We start from the raw sequence: 16,793 nt of genomic DNA, 5'->3' as shown, positions 1-16,793 counted from the left end.
GCCACCGGATGCCAATCTCATTGGCAAGCCGGAGGCCTTGAGCCAGTGCTTCGTACTCGGCGACGTTGTTGGAGGCGGCGAAGTGGATCTGGAGATCATACTTGAGCTGATCTCCTTTCGGGGACGTCAAGACGATGCCGGCTCCCAAATCCGTCCGCATCTTCGAGCCGTCGAAGTGCATCCGCTAATGCGTAGAGTCCGGAGGTGGCGGCTCGAACTGGGTCTTGGCCCAGTCGACCAGGAAGTCGGCCACCACCCGGGATTTGATGGCGGTGCGAGGCTCGTAGCGAATATCGTGGTCCGCCATGGCTATGGACGACTTGGCAATACTGCCCGTCGCATCACGGTTGCCCATGATCTCTGAAAGTGGAGCAGTGCTTACCACAGTGATGGCATGCTCTTGGAAGTATTGCTTCAACTTCTTTGCAGCAAGGTAAACACCATAACACATTTTTTGGTAATGTGGGTAGTTCTGCTTGGAGGCGGACAAGACCTTGCTGAGGTAGTAGACAGGGCGCTGCACTGACAGTACCTTGCCCTCCTCCTTGCGCTGAACTACCAACACTACACTAACCACGTGAGTGGTCGCGGCAATGTATATGAGTATGGGTTCCCTTTCAGCCGGCGCTGCCAAGATTGGCAGGCTCGAGATGACCCGCTTCAGGTCGCGGAAGACTTCGTCTATCTGGTCGTTCCACTCGAATTTCGTCGTCTTCTTCATGCGCTGGTAGAGTGGAAGGACCTTCTTGCCAAGCCGGCTGGCGAACCGGCTAAGGGACGCCAGGCAGCCGGCGAACTTCTGGACGTCCAGGATTCGAGCCGGCCGCACCATCCGCTTGATGGTGCCGATCTTCTCGGGGTTCGCCTCGATGCCACGAGCGGACACGAAGAACCCCAAGAGTTTTCCGCCTGGAACCCCAAAGACGCACTTCTCCGGGTTGAGCCGGATCTTGTACTCGCGCAGGTTGGCGAACGTCTCCCGCAGATCGTCGAGGAGGCTAAAGTGCTGCTTCGTCTTGACGACGATGTCATCCACATAGACGTGGATGTTTCTGCCGATCTGTGGCAGTAGGCACTGCTGCATGCAGCGTTGGAACGTCACACCAGCATTCTTCAGTCCGAACGTCATGGTGGTGTAGCAGTAGGCCCCGAAGGGCGTGATGAAGGAGGTCTTCAGGCGATCAGCTGGATCAAGCTTGATTTGATGGTAGCCTAAATAAGCATCCAGAAACGACAGCAATTCGTAGCCTGCAGTGGAGTCGATCACTTGATCTATCCTAGGCAACGCGAAAGGGTCCTTCGGACAGGCCTTATTCAGGCTAGTGTAGTCGATACACATTCGCCAGGTGTTGTTCTTCTACAGCACCAGGACTGGATTAGCTAACCAGTCCGGGTGGAAAACCTCCATGATGAAGCTGGCTACAAGGAGCCGGGTGATCTCTTCTCCGGTTGTGCGCCGCTTCCCCTCGGCGAAGCGGTGAAAAGGTTGTTTCACCGGATTTGCATCCCGTCGCACGTGAAGTTTGTGCTCGGCGTACTTCCTCGGAACACCCGACATGTCCCGATTCTCACGGAGGAAGTCGACGAGCTCGCCTTCCTATTTGGGGCTGAGGCCGGCCCCGATGGTGACGCACTCCTTGGGGTTGGCAGGGTCGAGTGGGACCTGCTTTGTCTCTTTAGCCGGCTTGAAAGAACCCTCGCCGGCCGACTGGGACGGAGGAGAAGGAATCGCGGGCTGCTCGGTAGCCTGGGCCACGAGCCGGTCGATCTACCGCTTCTCCTCAGCGATCACCAGGGCGTCAGCGAGGCAGCTGCTATCTTGGGCACACTCGAGCGACTTCTTGTAGTCGCCAGCAACAATGATGATGCCCTTTGGACCCGGCATCTTCATCTTCAGGTAGGCGTAGTGCGGTATAGCCATGAACTTGGCCAGAGCCGGTCTGCCCAGCAACACGTGATAGGGGCTGCTGAGGTCCACTACCTCGAACCATATGGACTCTCGGCGGAAGTGAGGCTTGTCGCCGAAGAGGATGTCCGGCTGGATTTTACCGACAGGCGAGCAGGACTACCCACGCACGATGCCGTGGAAGACAGTGCTGGTCGGCAGGACGTCCGTCTCCTTGAGCCCGAGCTTGCGGAGAGTGTCGAGGTAGAGGATGTTGATGCTGCTGCCGCCATGGACCGGCATCCGGGAGAACCGGCAGGTGAGCCTCTTGGAGGTGAAGGTGGGGTCGACGACGAGCACGTATGAGCCCGGGTTGGGCATCACCGTAGGATGGTCCACCCAGCTCCTTGGGATTGGTTTGTCAGACCAATGCATGTACTGGGGAACCGGGGGAACCATGGCATTCACCTCGCGCCGTCTCTGGCACAAGCTGTGCTTGTCGTCGCCTTCACTGGTGAAGACGACGAATGCTCCGTGTTGATGGGGGTAGTCGTCGTGGAGGTCGCCGTCGTCGTGAGGCGGCGGCGGTGGAGCCGGAGCAGGACCAGGAGCTGGCGCGTGAGGCACCGCGTGCGCACCTGGGGGGCGGCAGGCCATCCCCTTGCAATAGCCAGCGTGCAAAGCTGCACTGTCGAAGGGTGTGGTTGGACAGCTGTGCTCCAGAATGTATCTTGCAGGGGGCGTCGAGCAGTTGCTCAAAGGACGTTGTTCCTGTTGGAATGCTTCCGCGGAGGGCCGTCTTAAGGAGCCGATGTCTCGCCCTCCACGCTGGCTACCAACTTGCTGTTGGAGCGCGAATCCATCTGATCCGCCTTCCGCTTGTTGTTGTTCTGGCCACCTCGGCCATCTCCAGCCGGCTTCAGAGTAGCCAGCGTGGGGACAGCCTTGTCCGAGGCGGTCACGTTGACGCGCATCGCCGAGTCGGCCGTGGCGTACTTGTCCGCCTTTGCCATGAGAACCGCCAGGGAGGTGGGCTCGGAGCACATAAGCTTGTGCTTGAGGAGGGTGTCCTCTCAGCAACCGTCGATGAAGTACTGGATGGCTTGTACCTCATGCACCCCCTCGCAGGAGGTGCGGAGCTCCGTCCACCGGGTGACGTAGTCGCGAAGGGGTTCGTCGGGCCTCTGGACGCACATGGCCAGCTCGCGAGGCCGGCCAGGGCGCTTGTAGGTGCGAGTAAAGTTGCGAACGTACGCCTCCTCGAAGTCCACCAAGGAGTTGACGCTGCCGGCCGGAAGGCTGTTAAGCCAAGTCCGAGCCGAGCCAGCCAACATGAGTGGCACGTAGCGGACCGCTACGCGCTTGTTGCCCCTGGCGATGCCGACGGCTGTGGTGTAGTCGATCAGCCAGTCTTCTGGCTTGGCAGTGCCGTTGTATTTGGGCGTGTCCCGAGGCAGGGTGAAGCCTCGGGGAAATGGCTCCCCTCGGATCCGGGGGCCGAAGCAAGCCGGACCGATGGGGCCGTCCTCCTCCAGGAGGGTTGATTGGGCCAGGACGATGAGACGCCTGCGGGCATCCCGATCATCCTGGGGAGTGCGAGCGCCAATCCGAGTAGCGAGAGGCGAGGCCCCTCGCGAACAAGAGACATGAGTTCTTCCCGGGTGAAGAATCTCACACTCCGAATCGCCCTCCTCGCCTCCGTGACGCTTGCTCGAAGTGTGCTCGCCCTGGCACTAGGAGCGCCGGTCTTGGCTTCCCTCGCCCCTCCGGCCCGAGGTGCGATGCGAGGAAGATCCTTCTGCGTGATGCTGACCGCTAGGATTGCGGCGCGCTCCGGAGTTGGGTCCCGGAGATTCTCACTGGGCCTGACCGGGGTCAAGCCGAGTCTGCTGTTTGTTGGCGGCGTCAAGGAGATTCTTGACCCGCTTCTCCTGGAAGGCGCGCTCCTCGCCCTCCAGGCTCGCCATCTCTTCCATGGCTGCCTGTGCTGCCCGCATGTTGGCCGCGGGGGTTTCGTAGGTGGGCTGATCGCCGCCCAGGATATCAGCAATGAACCGGACGCGGCTGGGGACCGATCCAAGTTGGCTAGGGGCCTCGGAAATCGGAGTAAGGTCGTATGCGGAGTTATACTTGCGTCGCGTGGCCTCCATCCGACGTTTTGCCGGGGCAACGGCAATGCCCTCCTCCAAGATATGCTTGCGAGCCTCCTCCAGTGAGGCTCGGGCGTCGCTAGGGTTCGCGGAGGCAGCGATGGGTGTCTACAGGCGGATGATGGCGTCGTGAAGAGTATCAGCGGTGGCAGCAGCGGGCTCACCAGCATCTGCTGACGCCTTGCCATGAGCCGCGCTAGTGCCAGCGCCGATAACCATCAGCTCCATGATATTGGAGATGGCGGCGACATGGTATGGGGTGAAGAATCCCACCGACGGCGGAGGGCCGTCGAAGACGACTACGTTGCTAGGGTACCTGTCATGTGCAGGCGTCTCAGCGATAGAGAGCCTGCTGAAGCTGGCGTAGAGCGCCTCAACGTCGAAGTCCTCGCCGAAGTAGCGAGGACTATCATTGAGACGTAAGTTGCTAAAGAGGACGCTGGGGTTCTCCATAACAGCGACGACAACGCTAGGAAGCGCCTCGTCATCAGAATCTCCGTCCGAATCCGCATGGCGGACGGGGACGTCGATCATCATCGGTGTTGCCTCGTCGAAAGCGGGGGCCACGGGCATGCAGACCAATCCGGACGCGATGCATCCGGTGGCGTAGGTGCGGGGCCCCGCCCAGCGCGTAAAGCCAGCCGATGCCACGATCGGCCCCATGGTGGGCGCCAAATGTCGGTGAATACTCACAACATATGCCATAGGTAGGCTAAAGTTGATGAGAACCGAAGGGACAAAGGAGGGCGCTGGGAACGAGGTTGGTACAAGCATGGCTCCTGAAGCTGTGTTGGGTGTACCCAGGTTCAGGGCTCACCGTAGAGATAAGACCCCTAGTCCTGCCGGAGTGTTTGATGTGTATGAATGGATTACAAGGTTGCTCCTGAAGCTGTGTTGGGAGGAGGAAGAGGGGAGCAGCCGGCTCATCTCTGCCTCTCTCTATGTGGTTGGTGGATGAGTAGTGTTGTTCAACCGTCCTCCTGCATGGAGGGTAACCGGGGGGTTTTATAGACGAACCCGCCGTCCTACAATATGGATAAAGGGTACATGGGTGGGACCCGGATGGCAGCCTCGCCGGCTGACCAGGGGCCCACGAGAGTCTTGTCTTGTCGCTTGAGGGGCCCGCCGGCTGCATGGTCTCGATTGGAGGTGGGACCCGCCGGCTGGCCAATGAGGCTCTCGTGTAAGGTTGACGCCAAGCCCGCGTTGTACGTCGATCGTCGTCCAACGAGATTCGTCATGGGCAGGTAGTACGACCGCCTCCACTGTTCCCCACCCCGAGTGCAGTAATGGAGTGGGAGTGTGACGGTCCGACACTATGCTAGGTGATGGATCAGAGCCGGGGTAGGTCAGCGGCGTGGCCGCCGACGCTCGTACCTGCCGGGCACTCCGATCCTATACCTTTGCTGACGCATAGCTACCTTTAATCGTAAGTCTCATCCCGACCTACGATCTGATGTGACTTGTGATCCCCGGCCGGCTAGCCTGCTTGGCTAGCCGGCTTGGGCACGGTCGCCTCGTTCCTAGCCGGCTGGCTTCACCAGGCCGGACAGGAAGAGGTAGCCGTCTCGGCTCTAGCCGGCAGGGGTTGCTTGGCCGGCCAGAGGGTTGGCTGCCTCGTCCTCCAACCGGTAGGCGCAGCCTAGCCGGCCAGAAATCTTGGGCCTTGGGTAACTGTATTTGTTCATATCCTTTGGGCAGGAAATGAAGGAGCAGGCTTGATGAGCCTACCCCGGGGTTATCCCCCCGACAGGAACAGAGAGACTTGCAACATGTCATGCACATTTGCAATGTTTGAAGGGAGCTCAAGCTGATAGGCAAGGTCGCCTCTCTTGCCAACAACTCTGAAAGGACCAAAGAAACGAGGCGCAAGCTTGCCTTTGATGCCAAAACGTTGTGTACCCTTCATATGGGACACCTTGAGATAGACGAAGTCATCGAGCTCATAAGACATGTCACGATGCTTGCTATCATAATAGCTCTTTTGACGGGACTGCGCTTCTCTGAGATTTTCCCGAATGACCCGACACATCTCCTCAGCTTCTTCTATCAAGTCATTCCCAAGAATCTGACGCTCGCCGGTCTCGGACCAGTTTAGCGGGGTATGACACTTCCTGCCATACAAAATCTCAAATGGAGCATTGCCTGAACTAGCTTGATAACTGTTGTTATACGAGAACTCAGCGAAAGGCAGGCAGTCTTCCCACTTCATGCCAAAAGAGATAACACAGGCTCTCAGCATATCCTCAAGGAGCTAATTGACTCTCTCCACTTGACCACTAGTCTGAGGATGAAAAGTTGTGCTGAAGCGTATCTTCGTGCCCATCGCAGACTGAAATGAGTCCCAGAACATGGAAGTGAAGATACTTCCGTGATCCGAAGAAATCATCATAGGCACGTCGTGCAAAGACACTATCCTGGAAGTATAGAGCTCTGCAAGCTGAGTTGCTGCTACGGCAACAAAAGTCCTTCCCTGGCGCTTAGGAATTCTTCTTGTTACTTCTCTGGTTTGCGTCGGTTTTCCCCTTGAAGAGGAAAGGGTGATGCAGCACAGGAGCAGTAAGTATGTCCCTCAGTTTGAGAACCAAGGTATCGATCTAGAAGGAGGGCCTCGTCAAGTCCAAAGTACCTGCACAAACACAAACAAGCTTGCACCCAACGCTTCAAAGGGGTTGTCAATCCCTTCAAGATTGTTTGCAAAGTGAGATCTGAAGGCGGAAAGAGCAACGAAGTAAAAAGTGCAAGGCTGAAAATATGGTGTGGAGTAGACCCTGGGGGCCATAGTGTTCACTAGAGGCTTCTCTCATAATAGCAAATATCACGGTGGGTAAACAAATTAGTGTCGAGCAATTGATAGAACCACGCAAAGTCATGACGATATCTAAGGCAATGATCATGCATATAGGCATCACGTCCGAGACAAGTAGACCGATACTTTCTGCATCTACTACTATTACTCCACACATCGACCTCTATCCAGCATGCATCTAGTGTATTGAGTTCATGACGAACAGAGTAACTCTTTAAGCAAGATGACATGATGTAGAGGGATAATCTCAAACCAATGATGAAAACCCCATCTTTTTACCCTTGATGGCACCAACACGATGCGTGCCTCGCTACCCCTTCTATCACTGGGTGAGGTCACCGCACGGTATCAACCCAAAACCAAGCACTTCTCCCATTGCAAGAATCATAGATCTGGTTGGCCAAACAAAACCCACAATTCGAAGAGAATTACAAGGATATGAAATCATGCATAAGAGAGATCAGAAGAAACTCAAATAAGATTCATAGATAATCTGATCATAAATCCACAATTCATTCGATCTCGACAAACACACCGCAAAAGAAGATTACATCGGATAGATCTCCATGAAGATCATGGAGAACTTTGTATTGAAGATCCAAGAGAGAGAAGAAGCCATCTAGTTACTAGCTATGGACTCGTAGGTCTATGGTGAACTACTCACGCATCATCGGAGAGGTCATGGTGTTCATGGAGAAGCCCTCTGTGTCTGAATCCCCCCTCTGGCAGGGCACCAGGACGTGCCCCAGATGGGATCTTGCTGAGACAGAAGCTTGTGGCGGCGGAAAAGCGATTGCGATCGTCTCTTGATTTTTTTGGGAATATTTGGGAATATATAGGCGCAAGATCTAGGTCAGGGGACCTCCAGGGGGCCCAAAAGCCTGCATGGCATGCCCCCTGGCCGCGGGGTGGGGGCTTGTGGGGCCCCTGGTGCTCTTCTGGCTTGGCTCCCAAGTTCTCCGATCTTCTTCCGTTCCAGAAAAAATCTTTTCGGGGATTTTCTTCCATTTGGACTCCGTTTCAAAATCTCCTCTGAAAGGGGTCAAAAACATGGAAAAAACAGGAATTGGCACTTGGCACTGAGTTAATAAGTTAGTCCCAGAAAATAAATAAAAAGCATGCAAAACATCCAAAGTTTGACAAGATAATAACATGAAACCATCAAAAATTATAGATACGTTGGAGACGTATCAGCTGCCGAAATGGATTCCTTGACTCGAAGAAAATGAGCCACTTTACTCAACTTGTCGATGACGACGAAGATGTCATCGTTACCCTTCTTAGACTTCGGAAACCCGGTGACGAAATCCATCTCAATATGGTCGAACTTCCACTCGGGAATGGGCAATGGATGCAAAAGACCTGCTGGACGAACATTGCTACACTCAAAGTGCTTGTTCATGTCGTGTATCCAATTCTCGGCATCAAACGACTGGTCACACAAAGTGAAGGTCTTCGGCTGATTTGACAGGAACTGACTTAGATTAGCAAACTGATTACCACCATGATTGAAGTTGCCTTGTTGCTGATTAGTCCTCTCTTGCAACAACTGTATCAGAATCTGAGTATTTGCATTTGTAGCAGCCATCACCGCTTGCCAAGCCTCTGGAGGAGGAGGCGGCGGCGGAGGAGGATTCTCCGGAGGAGGAGGTGATGGCGGCACATCCTCACGACCTGGATTCTGACAAGTTGGTGGAGCCATCCTCAAGACGGACAACACATTAGCCCACAAAATAAAACGAAGGTATAGCTGAATCAAAAAGGCAGGAATATCTGAACAGGAATATTAGCAATTGCACTCGAACAAAATAGTAAGAATGCTTCCTCAAAGTGATTGTCGACAAAATTCTGATTAAGACCACTTGCAAACAAGTATGAGCTAGAACTGCTCATAACAAACATATGATCGAGATTTCATCTGATATCTTCGTGGATAAGATCGCACGGCCTTGAATTTATAGTAGCCATCCTGTGCAAGGTAGTGCACACGACTTACGAAGTATCCCCGAGTCATAGCAAGCTACAAGGACTCTTTAAGACACAACGAGAACCGCTGTAAGACGACCGTGAACAAACATTCCCACTGAATGTCGAATCCCAACCTCACATCATGCATCTGTAGGAAGATTGTCCTATAAGTCACTACTTGACATCCCACCTATGAATTCCCGAAATATCTGGTCATGCAGACTGGTACACGGATACAAGGAGTAATATTAACACAACTCCTATACTAACCCGTCTAATGTATGTAGCGACCCGACTCAATACGAGTCAAGCTTCTGGTATTTCCGTACCATCCCAAGATCATGCTGGTACACACTCAGTACATCAATGTATATATCAAGAGTTCAATCACACAGCTTTATTAATCGAAATCTCATATCGAGTACTTTATTACAATAATGAATTACAATAAAGTGGTTGAAGGCCATCTCATGAGATATCTAACGAAGACTAGCGGAAGCATCAGGTAGACGAGTCCATCCGACTCCACAGCATTTCACCGAGCGTAGATCGTAGCCTCACTCCTGGTCGGAAAATACTCTGCAACATGATACGTTGCAGCCGTGTAGGTCAGCATATGGAATACGCCGGCAAGTCATCAAAGAGAGGGGGAAAAATAATAACCAACTATTCCTACATGCATATATGGCAGGTGGGGCTATAAGTTTTAGCATAAAGCAAATTTTCTCCTACAACAAGAGAGGGTTGAAAGCAAAACATTACTACATTGTTTGTTGTTAACGAGATGGTTCCGCCAACCAATTCTCGTACCCGAGTTGTCTATAATTCCCACATCATTATTAAGTTGTGTTGAGAGTGCAGGAAAATTTCAATGCCTTCGACTCAAGTTGTCCATGACCGTGGACACGGCTAATCGATTAGGTTTGGGCACTCTGCAGAGTTTTGCACACGTTCCCCACAAGATTTGATCGCCTCCGGGTATGTCCTCGCACTTCAGGGTGTTTGAAGACCGGATGATCAAAACATGGTCTTTCAACGGGTCCCTCTCATCCCCTGTCGATGGCCATCCAATCCTACCGTTCTTCTACATCTGCTAGCACCGCCTGTCCAGAGTCGCCGTGTTGTCCAACCAAGCCAGAGCCCATAATGACTTGTGGCTGTGCAGGTAAGCCCTGGGTCTTGAAGCCTCCGTCCGTCTCTTCGAGCCTGGGTGAAGCTTTCCACAAGATGTCATGGCATGTCTCCAAGCATCCCGGGGTCGTCCACTGGTTTCTCCAGGGAGCCCGTCAAAACCGTCCTTCACCCAGAGTTGCATTGCTTCACGAGGTCTTGAAAATCTTGACTTAACCGTTCTTGGTTATTTAATTATCCTCGCATCACTCGTGTTATGCACTCAGCCAGAATCCCGTCTACTCAAGCATAGCAATATGAAATTTGTCGTCCCAGGCCAAGTATCGGGGTTGTTGTGTGCCTACCACATGATACTACAACCTATAACTATAATTTCCAAGTACCTACTCAGCATGCAATTGGGCAAAGAAGGGTGAAACTACCATGCATAGAAAACATAGGCGAATAGTATGATCAAAATGACTTGCCTTGCTGATAGATGTCTTGATCGAGCGCTTCTAAGTAACAAGCTTCGCACTCCGGGTGATCTACCGATACAAACAAATACACACCATAATCACTACAATCATCAACAAGTAAAATAACATCACAAGCATAAAGTAGCTATGGCATAAAGTGAAGGAATTCACTTCACCTAACTAAGGAAGACATTGTTTCTGTTAAAACCCCAAGTAACAATATTTAAAAAAATTGAAACTTATACTACATAAAGGTATAATCACTAGGAAGCAGTAGCAAAAAGAATCAAATAAAAATCTATTTTTAAACTCCTGGAATAAGCAAAACAAGGTTTAAACTAAATCTGATCTAATTCAAATTTTAAAATTTCAAACATAGACAAATTATATGTTTTTGAAAACTACAGGAAATTTGTGATCTACTGGAACAAGTTTCAACTCCATTGGAGTTGTGGATCAAAAGTTATGATCAACAGAAGATAGAAACTTTCTCTGTTTTAGAATTAAAACAGAAAATTAAAATCTGAATTCTATCGGACAGGGGTACACGTCTCTCTCTCTAGTTGGTTGGGAGGTTGTTTGCTGCGGTGACAACTAGCAAACGGCCGAATCTTAACAAAAGCTCTCTAGATAATAGTAAGTGAAAGAAAACCGTTCGGGTTTTGTTTAAAAAACCGAAGGGGTACGAGGTTCTAATCTGCACCGTAGATTAACGATCTAATGGCTACAGGGGAGATGGGGTAACTCACCGTGGGTTGCAGGAGGTTGGGATGAACTCCGGCGAGGCAGGAGGTGGTGGTCGATGGGGAGAGTTCTTCGGCGGGCTCCGACGGCGGTCGAGGTGACGGGGATGTTGCGGAGGAGCTCCGGCGTCCCAGGGGAGCGACGGCGAGGCGGGAGAAGGTCGGGGGCGTCGTGCTCGAGCTCCTCGAGTTCCTGGTGGCGGTCTAACTCCGGCGATGTTGGGGTGAGGCGTGGCGGCGTGGGAGCTCGGGCCTTGGGTGAAAAATGGGTTGCGGGGGACGAGGGGGTGCTCGTGGCGGCGTCGGTTGGGGCGGGGAGGCGAGCGGTTGCGCGGGGTGGCGGGGGCGTTTTTTTCTCTGGAGCTTCTCCGGCGAGGCAGTGGCTGGGCAAGGCGGCGTGGGGAGGAGGGGCCGAGGGGGGGCTGGGGCGGAGGCTTATATAGGGGGGAGGGGCTCGAGAGGGGAAATGAGGGAGGGAGATCGGGGATCCGAGCGGATCCCGGCGATGCACGACTCGGCCATGGAAGGAAGGGGCTCGCGGGGAAGAAGGAAGGAGAAGCACGGAAGAGAAGGAAAGGAGGAAGAAGAAAGGAAAAAGAAAAAGAAAAAAAATAGAAGGGGAGCGCTGCGGTGGGGGATCCCGCGCTGGCGGGGTTGGGCCGATTCGGCTAATAAAGCGTCGGCGGCGCTTTCCTTTAAAAAAAATAAGTTTCCCGATTTTGTATTTTTCTTAAAAACAGCAAGAGAAAAGAATAAAAGGAAACAAAATAAAATAATTATTATAGAGTATTATATACCAAAATGATCAGAAAAATATTCTCTACTCGATTAACATTTTTCCAAGGCCAAAATAAAAACTAAAAAAAATTCCAGAAAAACCCCTAAAAGCTTTATTTTTTTCAAATTATTTTCTCCATAAATCTCTGGTTTTTCTTGGCTCAATTATTTTCAAAAGTGCCTCACATTTTGGAGGTTTATTTTCCTCCGCTCTTTCTTGCTTGCAAGAATTTTGTCGGGGCATTTCTCGTGGGAAGAAAATAGAAAGCAAAAGTAAATAGTTGAAGGAATTCAAATGCAAAACTTTATTGCAAACAAAATGCATAGATGCTTAGCTACATTTGTAGAAAATTCCCAATTAGGAAAATTGGGATGTTACAAACCTACCCACCTTAAGATGAATCTCGCCCTCGAGATTCGGGTTGGCTAGAAAATAGGTGCGGGTGGTCTCGACGAAGATCCTCTTCTCGTTCCCAGGTGGCTTCTTCCTCGGTGTGGTGGCTCCACAACACCTTGCAGAACTTGATGATCTTGCTGCGGGTAACTCTGTTGGCGGTCTCGAGAATCCTGACGGGTTTCTCCTCATATGTCAGATCACTGTCGAGCTGTATGGCCTCTGGGGGCAGTGTATCTCTCAACGGAACATCAGCCATCTCAGTGTGGCATTTCTTCAACTCGGAAACATGGAAGACATCATGAACTCCGGACAATCCTTCCGACAATTCCAGTTTATATGCAACTTCGCCTCTACGTTCAAGAATTTTGTAGAGGCCAATGAACCGGGGTGCTAACTTTCCTTTCACACCGAATCTCTTGATTCCTCGAAGTGGAGACACCTGAAGATATGCTCAGTCTCCCACTTCGTATGTTACTTCCTTGCGTTTGCTATCAGCATAACTTTTCTACCTGGACTGAGCTATCTTGAGTCGGTCACGAATCAGCTTGACCTTCTCTTCAGAATCTCGGATAAGGTCGGGACCAAATAGTTGTCGGTCTCCAACTCCATCCCACATCAGTGGTGTTCTGCACTTCCTTCCGTATAAAGCTTCGAAAGGGGCCATCTTCAGACTGGTCTGGTAGCTGTTGTTGTATGTGAACTCGGCATAGGGTAAATTGCCATCCCAGCTAGACCCATAGTCTATTGCGCAAGCTCTCAACATGTCCTCCAGAATCTGATTGACTCTCTCGGTCTGTCCGTCGGTCTGAGGGTGAAAAGTTGTACTGAACTCCAATCTCGTTCCCAATGTTTCGTGTAGTTGATGCCAGAATTTTGATGTGAACTGAGTCCCTCTATCTGACACAATACTCTTTGCTACTCCATGCATACATACGATCCTGGTCATATATATCTTGGCCAGCTTGGCACTCGTGTAATTATTCTTCACGGGAATGAAGTGAGCTACCTTGGTCAAACGATCGACCACAACCCAAATAGAATCATAACCAGAACGGGTCCTGGGTAACCTGTGATGAAGTCCATACCAAGCTTTTCCCATTTCCACTCGGGTATCGGCAGAGGTTGAAGCAAACCTGCTGGCTTCTGATGCTCGGCTTTTACTCGCTGACAAACATCGCATATTGCTACAAACTCGGCAATGTCTTTCTTCATTCCTGTCCACCAGAAACTTTCTTTCAGATCCAGATACATCTCGGTGTTGCCTGGGTGTATCGAGTACGGGGAATCATGGGCCTCCTGAAGTATCAACTTCCTGAGTTCGGGATCATTGGGCACATAGATGCGATCCTCAAACCATAAAGTTCCGTGTTCATCCTCACGAAAACCTTTAGCCTTCCCGTCTTTCATTTTCTGCTTAATCTCAGCTATCACCTTGTCTGATTTCTGTGCTTCGCGGATCTTTTCTGTCAAAGTGGACTGAATTTCCAGTGTGGCTAGAAATCCTCTTGGAACTATCTCCAATTTGAGTTCTAGGAGATCATCGGCTAACTCCTGGGGTAATCCCCCCACTATGAGTGTATTCACATAACTCTTGCGGCTCAAGGCATCGGCTACAACATTTGCCTTGCCTGGGTGATAATGCAATCTCATGTCATAGTCCTTGATCAATTCTAGCCATCGCCTCTGTCTGAGGTTCAACTCCTTCTGCGTGAAGATATATTTCAGGCTCTTGTGATCAGTGTAAACATCCCAACTATTTCCGATCAGGAAATGTCTCCAGGTCTTGAGAGCGTGCACTACGGCTGCTAGTTCCAAGTCATGCGTGGCATAATTCAGCTCATGGGGTCTGAGCTGTCTGGATGCATAGGCCACAACTTTGCCTTCTTGCATGAGAACTCCTCCAAGTCCTTGACGAGAAGCGTCACAGTAAACCTGGAAATCTTTCCGAATGTTCGGCAATATCAGCACTGGGGTTGTAACCAAACATTTATTCAACTCTTGAGAACTGGCTTCACATTCCTCGGTCCAAACATACTTGGACTCCTTCTTCAACAACTCTGTCATGGGTTTGGCGGTCTTTGAGAAATTCTCAATGAACCTCCGGTAATATCCGGCAAGTCCGAGGACACTGCAGATCTCCTTAACTGAAGTGGGTGCTACCCATTCGGTGACTGCTGCGACCTTGGCAGGGTCCACTGCTATTCCTTCTCCCTAAATTACGTGTCCGAGGAATCCTACTTCCTTCAACCAAAATTCACATTTGCTGAACTTCGCATACAGCTGATGCTCTCTAAGTTTCTCCAGAACTAGACGCAGATGTTCCTTTTGTTCTTCCTCGTTCTTGGAGAATATCAATATGTCATCGATGAACACCACGACAAACTTGTCCAAGTATTCCATAAATACCTTGTTCATCAGATTCATAAAATATGCCGGAGCATTAGTCAGTCCAAATGACATGACCGTGTACTCATACAAGCCGTACCGAGTGGTGAAAGTTGTCTTGGGTATATCTTGTTCACGAATCTTCAGCTGATGATACCCGGATCGAAGATCAATCTTGGAGAATACTCTGGCTCCAACTGACTGGTCAAACAGATCATTGATCATCGGCAAGGGATACTTGTTCTTGATGGTCGCCTCGTTCAATGCACGATAATCGACAACCATTCTCAAGGACTTATCCTTCTTTTAAACCAAGAGCACTGGGGCTCCCCAAGGTGAAGAACTTGGGCGAATATACCCTTTGTCCAACAACTCCTTAGTTTGCTTCTTGATTTCTACCAAGTCATTTGCGGGCATCCGATAGGGTCTCTTGGATATCGAGGCTGTTCTGGGTAGTAGCTCAATCAGAAATTCAATCTCTCTATCCGGTGGCATGCACGGCAATTCTTCCGGAAATACATCTGGGTATTCTTGCACAATCGGTACTTCCTCCTGGACTACTCCCCTGAGAGTGTTTACCCGTTTACTCCGTGTCGGGCACTGGGAAACGTACTTAATCCGCTTTTGCTCGGGGGTGGTGAGCAGAATAGACTTAAGGGCACAATCAATATTCCCTTCGTACTTGGCCAACCAATCCATTCCTAGGATTACATCCAATCCCTGAGACTCTAATACGATGAGGTCGGTGGGAAACTTATGGTTCCCGATGTTGAGACTCAAGGCATGGCATCCTATCCCGGCTGTCATCATGCCTCCTCGGGAACTGACCTTAATAGGCTGGCTAAGGGTTCTAGTTGGCAAACTATACTGTTCCACAACTACCCTTGATATGAATGAATGCGTTGCACCAGAATCAAAAAGTACCAATACTGGACGTGAATTTAGCAAAAACTTACCAACCACAGTATCGGGGTGATCATAGACCTCTTCAACATCAATGTGATTCACCCGAGCTCGAGGAAAAGGATTGGGCTTCTTTGCTTCTTAGTTGACGTTGCCGTCTCCATTTCCCTGCTTGTTCTGGGGACATTCAGTGGCATAGTGTCCCGTCTTCTGACACTTGAAGCAGGTGATGTGATTCAGATCCTTCTGAGCTGGAGCTAAGTGATGCGGAGTGTCGGTACCGCCATTCTTGAAGTTGTTGTTGTTGCGGTGGTTCCCATTTCCTCCATGGTTGTGGCCTCCATGGTTGTGCACTGGGTGGTTATGCTGGACGTGTCCTCCAAACTTACCGGATCCAGTCCCGGTATTCCCTGAATAGGGGGTGTAGCGAGGCTTGTGCTGAGTGGCGGAGTTGAACTTTCCATTGCCATACTTCCGCTTGCGGTTCTCCATCTGCTGATGTTTCCCCTCCAAGATGAGGGCCTTATCTACCAGCTCCTGGTAGTTGTTGAAGTTGGCTACAGTCAGATGAATGCTCAGCTCATCATTGAGTCCCTCCAAGAACTTTTCCTGCTTGGCCGCATCATCGACCACATCTCCAGGTGCATAACAGGCGAGCATGCTGAATTCATCAACATACTAAGCCACAGAGCGATTTCCCTGGCGTAAATTGCGAAACTCACGCTTCTTCAGACTCATTGCACCAGCTGAGACATGTGCGGTGCGGAAGGCTTGCTTGAACTGCTCCCAAGTGACTCCAGCAATGGGGTATGTGGTGGTATAGTTCTCCCACCATGCAGCTGCAGGGCCTTCAAGTTGATGCGCGGCAAAGCACACCTTCTCAGCTTCAGTACAACCAGCAATGATTAGTTCCCGCTCCATCTTGCGGAGCCAATCATCTGCCACAATGGGCTTAATGCTGCTGGAGAAAGTCGGAGGGTTGAACCTCAGGAAACGGGTGAGATTGTCAGCCTGGGGTGGATGATGGTTGTTGTTATTGTTCTGGTTCTGGATGATCAGCTGCATCAGGGTATTCTGTTGCTGAATCAACTGCGTGAGTTCCGGCGGGAAGTTGGAAGCAGGGTCACGTCTCGGAGGCATCCGGTGTTTGTGGAGGGGTGAGATTAGCATAGAACAATGGTCTAAAG

The sequence above is a fragment of the Hordeum vulgare genome, chromosome 6H, assembly GCF_904849725.1.
Source record: "Hordeum vulgare subsp. vulgare chromosome 6H, MorexV3_pseudomolecules_assembly, whole genome shotgun sequence".
Lineage (NCBI taxonomy): Eukaryota > Viridiplantae > Streptophyta > Magnoliopsida > Poales > Poaceae > Hordeum > Hordeum vulgare.
This window is presented reverse-complemented; position numbering follows the sequence as displayed.